The 6,569-nt window shown below is 36.8% G+C and overlaps 1 pseudogene; it reads left to right on the forward strand.

The window, feature by feature from the left end:
- Window positions 1-4,992: 4,992 nt before the first annotated feature.
- LOC101447565 (programmed cell death protein 4 pseudogene) lies at window positions 4,993-6,025 on the forward strand (annotated as a pseudogene).
- Window positions 6,026-6,569: the final 544 nt, after the last annotated feature.

Genomic DNA, 6,569 nt, shown 5'->3' on the forward strand with positions numbered 1-6,569 from the left:
TCCTCTTTCCTTTTAGGGCTCCATAGGTCTAGCTTCTTCTGTGTATCTCAGCTATAGACTGGCATAGGGCTCATCTCTCTTCCCGGGGCTCATTTCTTTCCATGCTCAACTGCTCTGGTCTCTTCACAATGTCAGCTATAAACATTCAAGCAAATGGCTCTTCTCCCTTCTTGGAGTCTCTGCCATGTTTATGGAGCTGCTCTCTTAATCTGTGTATCTTCTCTATCTGCTGTGCTCTCCTTGAGTGATTGTCAGTTTATATAGACCACCAAGGGACAGGGACTCAACCCTGCATGTCCTACTGACATGACTGTATCAAAGTCCTAATCTTAACATAATCAAGTAAATGTAAAACCTTTGAATTTAATACAACCAATGGGAATCACATCCAGAGGAACAGACCAGTTTACAAACATAACCAATATGTCTTTTTGGAATTCATTAATAATATCAAACTGCCATAGTACATATAAAAAGAAAGAAAATGCAAAGAAAATGTAAGGTGCTGCAGAAGACAAACAGAGTGCTCTGTATGGTCTGTGAAGTGGGTGCACCTGATCTCACATAAGGCAAGATCAACAAGACCAAGAAATGTTTTGCCTGCTGGTAGCAGGTGAAAAGAGAAAAGCATTCATGGTCCAGATTCTGCATCAGAAGTCACAATCTGACAACCTGCAGATATTCTTATTAGGCTTGTACTGTGTTTAAATTGTTTTTAAAATATTAGGATCTTTTAAAAATGGAAAAATTCATATAAAAATTCTTGTTTCTAAGTTCTCTTTAAAAGTTGGAAGACCTGGAAAGATGGGCCTTTATGACCACAGCAGAAGCTGATGAGGGACTTTAACACACCCAGGCAGTCCTCTAGTCTTAGCTCCATTGCAACATGCCTATCAGCTACCACTCTTCACCAGAGTTGTTGCTGGACCCAGAAGAAAAGTTCCAAGATCCAGATGATGGAACAAGGCCTTGAAGTCTGGCGAAGAGTAAAATCAAGGTCCAGACATTCACCCTCTGGTCCCGAGGAAACCCTGGAAACCCATGCATAGATGAGAGCCATGGGCAAAAATCTGTTATGAAGATACTGGAAAAAATTAGTCTGTAGGGAACTTCAAGGAAAAAGGCCAAGCAGGCTTTGTGGATCTAGCTGGGAGCACCTAGAGATCTCCTTGGGCCTGCAGAGACTGGTGGGGGAAGAGGAACTGTGGGCTTAGTCTTCTCTTCTCCTGAAGCTGGGAGCCCACTGGTTATTGCAGCTAAGGATCCCAGGGTACAATATGTCGTTCATCTGGGGTTTATATACAGCCATCCTTAAAGATGGGGACACCACTCACCACCCTCCACTCTCAATTGTTACTGTTTAAGAGTGCCAGTCTCATTCTGAGCAGCAAGGTGAATCAGAGAAGATTAACATCTCGATAAAGCTATCAGCCAGAGAAGAAAAAGAAGGAAAACATCCAGATCAAGCTGTAACTAGTGAAAAAAATATTCTCAGGAGGCAGGCAGTTGGTGACTTGGAAAAAATACAAATGAGCATTAAAAATAAAGTGATTATAACACACAGAAACAACAACAAAGACTGTTCAAGAGAATAAGAAATTGCCAAATTTAAAAATCTATCAATTGATAAAAGAAGATGATAATCACTCTTGAGAAAGTAATCAGTGGCCTGCAAGATCCATGGACTGAAAATCTCACAACAAAGCCAAAAACAAAAATATGGAATCAAGAGTAAGAATACTAGAGATTGGAAAGCAGAACTGAAGACACACATGCAGATAATAGGGATTCCAGAAGTTATCCCTACTTTTTCTCTTTTTTCAGTCTTTTTTTTTTTTTTGCATTTTTTTTTTTGGCATATCATTATCAGTTTCCTTTAATGGTATGAGGTATGGCTCTAATTTCTTCCATATAGCTAGATAGCTAAGTAGGCTAAATTTATATCATTTATGTAATAATTTACTCAACTACATATACTAAATTTTCTATAACTAGTCTCTATGTGGGGGGTTTTCCCTTGGTATGTGTTTTATTATTATACCACTATCTTATAAAATTTTGATTACCATAGTTTAATAATTGTATTAGTCAGGATTTTCAGAATCAACAGGAGAGATCTGTAAATAGTACAAGATTTTATAGAAGTCTGTCACATGACTGACAGGATACACAAATCCAGGTCCTGCAGGCAGGATACAAACCAGGAGATCCAGTGAAAGTCCAGTGAGGGTCCTTGATGACTTTCTGGGAGATGTTGACTGTTGTAGCAGTTTGATATTGCTTATGAATTCCAAAAATAGATATTGGATTATGCTTGTAAACTGGTTTGTTCCTCTGGGCATATTATATTATATTGGATTCAGGGGTTTCACTTTTACTTGATTGAATAATGATTGAGGCTTTGAATGGGCCATGTCAGCAGGACATTACATCCCTGCCCCCTTGGTTGGTGGGAACTCACAGAGAAACTGCACCTCAGAGAAGGGAGATTGGCGTTTTGATCCCTGAGCCTGGAAAGTAAACACATAGAGAAGCAGACATGTGAGGAAGGAGAAGAGGTGCAATTGGACACAACAGAGGCCCGGGAAGAGAAGAGCCATTTGCCTGGTACTTTACAGATGACCTTGTGGAGAGAGCAGAGAAGCTGAGCCCTGAAAGAAACAAGGCCAGGGAAGAGAGAACCCCAGGAAGCCTGAGCCCTTGCAGATGTTGCAGCCATCTTGGTCCAACATGTGGCAATGGACTTTGGTGAGGGAAGTAAATTATGCTTTATGACCCCGTAACAGTGGACTTCTACCCCAAATAAATACCCTTTATAAAAAGCAAACATATTTCTGGTATTATGCATCAGCAACCCCTTAGATGACAAATATAGCTGTCTAAAGACAAGCTAGGAAATTCTCTCAAATGCTGAAATCACTTCCCCTTTTAAGGCATTCAACTAGTTGAATAAAATGTCACTCATTGCTGATGGCAATCTCCCTGGTTGATTGTAGATGTAATCAGCCATCTATGCAGTAAACTCACTGATGACTAAAGTCCATAAATGTCCTTGTATTACAATTAGCCCTCTGCTTGTTTGACCAAACAACTGGGCACAATTACCCGGCCAAGTTGACACATTAGCCTAACTATCACAGTTCACCTCTTGTCAACTAGGCAATTGATCTCTAAATTCAAAGAAATCTGTATCAAAATCCTAAGATGCTTTTTTTATACAAATTAATACGCTGGTTCTAAAATTCACCTGGAAAGGACGTAGAATATCCAACAGAACTTTGGGAAAAAAAGCATAGTTGAGAACTTATGCTACCTGACTTTATGACTCAATATAAAGGTATAAAAACAATTAAGGTCATGTGGTATTGTCATGAAGATAGACAGATAGGTGATTGGAGCAAAATAGAGTCCAGCAATAGACCTGCAAATACATGGTCAATTGATTTTGAAAAAAGGTACAAAGTAATTAAGTTGGAAAGGTTTTTTTCAACAAATGGTGGTAGAAAAATTGAATATCCATATGCAAAAATAAATGCACTTTTAGTCATACTTTCCATCATATTAAAAATAATTAACTTAAAAAAGATCACAGACCTAATATAAAACCTCCAACTATAAAACTTCTAGGACAAAACATAGGAGAAATTATTGTGGCCTTAGGTGACATATGCATTTCTCAAATACAATAGCAAAGGAATGAAGCATAAAAGGAAAATTTGATAAATTGAAGTTCATAAAAATAAGAACATTATTAGAAAAACACTTAAGAAAATGAAAATAAAAATCAGAAATTGGGGCAAATATTTTCAATGCTTGTATCTGATAAATGGCTTATGGACAGAAGATATAAAGAACTCTCAAAACTAAAAATATGATAGCAAACAACCTCCCCCACACCACAGCCCAAAAAAGAAAATGGGCAAAAAATTTGGATAGGTCATTTAAGAAGATATACAGATGACAAATTTTTTAAAAGATGCTCACTCATATCTATTCCTAAAATGCAAATTAAAACTCCAAAGAGAAACCACATACCTATTAGAAAGTCTAAAAAGAGAGCATGAGAGAGAAAGACTGATCATATTGAGTTCTGGCAAGGCTGTGGAGAGCTCTCATGAGATTCTAGTGGAAAAGTAAAATGTTACAACCACTTTGGAAAACATTTGGAAAGTTTCTTTAAAAATTAAACATACACACACACACACACCATATGGCCCAGGTATTTGAGTCCAGAATATTTATCTTTATTGAAAGAATATGTCCATATAAAGACTTGTATTCAAATGTTTATAGCAATTTCTTTGTCATTGTCAAAAAATGAAGATAATCCAAATATCTATCAAGTCACAGGATAAGCAAATTGTGATATATGCATAAAATATAATACTTTTCAGCAATAAAATGGGATGAACTATCAATATACAAACTTGTATAGATGAATCTCAAAAGAATTAATTCTGGAAGAAGCCAGCCATGCAAAGAATAATATTATATGAATCCATTTATATAAAATTCTAGAAGATGTAAACTAATATACAGTGACAGAAAGCAGATCTGTAGTTACCTGAGGATAGAGAGCTTGAGAGGGTGGACAGGAGGAATGGGTTACAAGAGCATATGAAGAAACTTTCTGGGGTGATGGATATGGTCACTCTCTTGATTGTTTTGATGGTTTCATGAGTATCTACACATGTCAAAGTTTATCAAACTGTACCTTTTAAATATATGCAGTTTTATGTCAAGTGTACCTCAATAACAATGTTAGAAAGGTACATATGATAGAAGTATAGTATGAACACTATCAATATTATATACATTTATGTATTTATATGTGGCTATATATGCATTAAAAAAACATGAAAAGTGGGAGTTCTGGGAAGATAGCATTGGAGTAGTTCAACTAGGGTGCAGCATTCTTGCAAACTGGGGGAGAAAGGGCAGAAGCTGTCCAAGGGAGCTGCTTTGGGGATCTGCAGGCCTCAAGAATGCCACATGCATCAGCCAGGTGGCAAATGTGTCTGGGGTACACCTGGACATATATGACGTGGAGGAGGTAGATGTAAAAGACCCTAACTAAGATGATGACCAGGAGAACTATTTATGAAACTGTAGTTCTGCCTTTGGATAAGAGGCCATTTGAGTAGGCTTTAACACCGACACCCAGGAATATTTTGAGACTGGAGATACTAATGAAGTTGAGGCAATGCTAAGAGATTTAAATCTTGGTTAAATGAAAACTGGAGTACCAGTGTTGGCAGAATCCTGGGCATTGGAAGAGATGATATCTAAGCTTCTTTCTCACTTTTGTGGGACAAATGATGCACATTGTGTAATGAGCACAAATGATGCAGAAAAGTCCCTTGATAAATTGCTGAAAGATCTACTTGAATTAGTGCTGGATACTCCTAGAGCACCACAGTTGGTGGGCCTGTTTCTTGCTAGAGCTGTTAGAGATGGAATTTTATGTAATATCTATATTGATATTTATCAAAGGAACTGTAGATTGTGTGCAAGCTAGAACTGCCCTGGACAAAGATACAGTGCTCCTGAGTGTGTCTAAAGGTGGAAAGCGTAAAGACTGTGTGTTAATTACCTTGTCAACAAGATTGATATGCTACTGAAAGAGTACTTACTATCTGGAGACATATCAGAAGCTGAATATTGCCTTAAGGAACTGTAAGTGCCTCATTTTCACCATGAGCTTGTCTATGAAGCTATTGTAATGGTTTTAGAGTCAACTGGAGAAAGTACATTTAAAATGATTTTGAATTTATTAAAATCTCTTTGGAAGTCCTCTACTATTACTATAGACGAAATGAAAAGAACTTATGAAAGAATTTACAGTGAAATTCCACACATTAATCTGAATGTCCCACATTCATACTCAGTGCTTGAGTGATTTCTTGAAGAATGTTTTCCGGCTGGAATAATTTCCAAACAACTCAGAGATCTTTGTCCTGCAAAGGGCAGAATGCATTTTGTAAGTGAAGGAGATGGCGGTCATCTTAAACCAGAGAGGTACTGAATAGAAGAACTATTGCAGTCTTAGATGCTATAAAAATATTTATCTGAATTATAAGAGATGTTAGCACAGTTTTTTAAGCTCTTGTTTTGGTTACAAGGCATTTCTGAAATTCTGTAAACTTACATTTCAGGGAAATTTTTTAAGAAAGTTTTTTGCCTTTTCTTTCCTTCCTTTTTATTTATTTATTTTTTTGAGAATGTAAAGGAGGGATTGAAAAGTAACCTCTTCTTAAGTGGAATATTCTAATAAGCTACTTTGTATATGTGCCATGCTTATGACCTAATTATTCCAAGTTTTGCACTGATGTCTGACGACCACTCCTTTCTTTCAAGAACAGCGTTGTTGTCATTGTTTAAAGAAAGTCACTTACTTATATAAAAGCTTTATTTAGGGGGTAAAGTTAAGCTTTTTTTAACTCTGATCATAATGGAATAAAGCTGAAGTCAATAACAGGCAGAAAACAAGGGAAATTCAAAAATATATGGAGACTATCAAAACACTCTGAAATAATCAGTGGATCAAAGAAGAAATTGCAAGAGATTTC

The sequence above is a fragment of the Dasypus novemcinctus genome, chromosome 11, assembly GCF_030445035.2.
Source record: "Dasypus novemcinctus isolate mDasNov1 chromosome 11, mDasNov1.1.hap2, whole genome shotgun sequence".
Taxonomy (NCBI): Eukaryota; Metazoa; Chordata; class Mammalia; order Cingulata; family Dasypodidae; genus Dasypus; species Dasypus novemcinctus.